At 47.4% G+C, this 1,893-nt stretch overlaps 1 pseudogene; it reads left to right on the forward strand.

The window, feature by feature from the left end:
• LOC102843849 overlaps positions 1-1,893 on the forward strand; it is a 14,958-nt pseudogene that overhangs the window by 2,662 nt on the left and 10,403 nt on the right.

Genomic DNA, 1,893 nt, shown 5'->3' on the forward strand with positions numbered 1-1,893 from the left:
CAGAGGGAAGATGTTATGAAAGGTATAAGTGGTAAAATAAATCACGAAACATGAGATTGAAATGATGAATTTAGGCAATATTATGACCCAAAACATCCTTTGTATGAACCTAAACGCCCTTACTGAGATAGTGATCACCCCTGGAATAATTGAAAGTGTAAAAGTGTTGTCTTTTGAATGGACATAAATATTGTAAATTCAGCTAAAAATGTAAAATGTATCAGCTTAAATTTAAAATGTAACTTTTTTACTTTGTAACTTTGTAACCCAAGCAGGTTGAAGAACAGGTTTAAAAACAGGCTTAAAAAAATAAATGTTTAAGCGAAAAGCCATTGTCTACCAAGCTCTCCAATTACCAAAGAACCATGGTTAACAAATAGCCTTTCATGCTCTCCAAGGAACCATAATCATAAAGAATAGCTGTGTGCAAGAAAATAATGTAAACTTTACTCTTACTTTTGTTGTTTTTCTGGCTGTTGATTAAGCCCTTAGTTGTAAAGATGGAATATAAATGTATTGTGCTAAATGTAGCAAGCAGAAAAAGGAATGAGAAAAGGAAGGAAAGGAAGAAAGAAGAGGATAATCAGAATGACTTAGAATTAAAATCATCAAGATCACTTGACTGTCTTGGGTTCTTTCCTTTCCCTTTGCTGAACATCTACCCACCTTTGTGTTCCCTCTTCGAGATCCTAGACCTCAGGCTTACAAGCCCCTCCCGACTGGAGCAGCCCGTGGCACCATGCCTTGCCCTGCAGCCCTTGCCCTGCATCACTTGCCCTGCAGGCCTTGACATGCCGTGACCTGCAGCCCTTGCCTTGCAACCCTTGCCCTGAGGCCCTTGCCCTGAGGCCCTTGCCCTGAGGCATTTGCCCTGAGCCCTTACCCTACATCCCCTGCACTTTTGCCTTTAACCTGTGGCCTTTGCCCTGAGGCACATGCCCAGCAACCCTTGCCCTGCAGCCCTTGCCCTGAGGACCTTGCCCTGAGGCCCTTGTCCTGAGGTCCTTGCCCTGCGGCCATTGCCCTGCGGCCTTTGCCCTGCGGCCATTGCCCTGAGCACCTTGCCCTGCAGCCCTTGCACTGCGGCCCTTGCCCTGCAGGCCTTGCCCTGCAGGCCTTGACATGCCGTGCCCTGCAGCCCTTGCCCTGCAACCCTTTCCTTGAGGCCCTTGTCCTCAGGCCCTTGCCCTGAGGGCCTTGCCCTGCACCCTTGCCCTAAAGCCTTTGCCATGCAGCCCTTGCCCTGCAGCCCTTGCCGTGTCTTACCCTGCAGCCCGTGCCCTGCAACCCTTGCCCAGCAGCCCTTGCCATGCCTAGCACTGTGGCCCTTGCCCTGCAGTCCTTACCCTGCAGCCCTTGCCGTGCAGCCCTTGAACTGTGGCCATTGCCCTGTGGCCTTTGCCCTGCGGCCCTTGCCGTGCAGCCCTTGCCAAGCAGCCCTTACCGTGCTGTTACACCAACTCCAAGGGAGTCTGCATGACAAAATCACCCCATTGAGGTGAAAACTTCAAGGAAGTCAGCCTCTCGGAATGTGTGCTTTCTCCATGATTGTTCTTGGCCTTTCTGTAATTTCTGTTCTATTGTCTCTTTGAGTTTTCTATGTGGGACAGGGAAAAAAGGCTGTGTTCTTTACACAGAGTGTTCCTACTAAAAGTTTGTTAGATGTTCCCAGAAAGAACTAAATGGAGGTGACGACTTTGATAGGCAAACATTACCTCCGGTTCTTTTAGCATTACTAAAACTTCTCAAGAATAATATTATTTTAAGGGAATTCATGGATGCATTATAACAAAAAGAATTTTAATGGTGGAAATCCTAGAGATGACCACTCCAGAGATTCCTAGATTTCTAGGGCTTATAAGAACTCCTTCAAAGGAAAAACCCAACCCTTGC

This window comes from Elephantulus edwardii, unplaced genomic scaffold (assembly GCF_000299155.1).
Source record: "Elephantulus edwardii isolate Elephantulus edwardi_28Jun2011 unplaced genomic scaffold, EleEdw1.0 scaffold00150, whole genome shotgun sequence".
Lineage (NCBI taxonomy): Eukaryota > Metazoa > Chordata > Mammalia > Macroscelidea > Macroscelididae > Elephantulus > Elephantulus edwardii.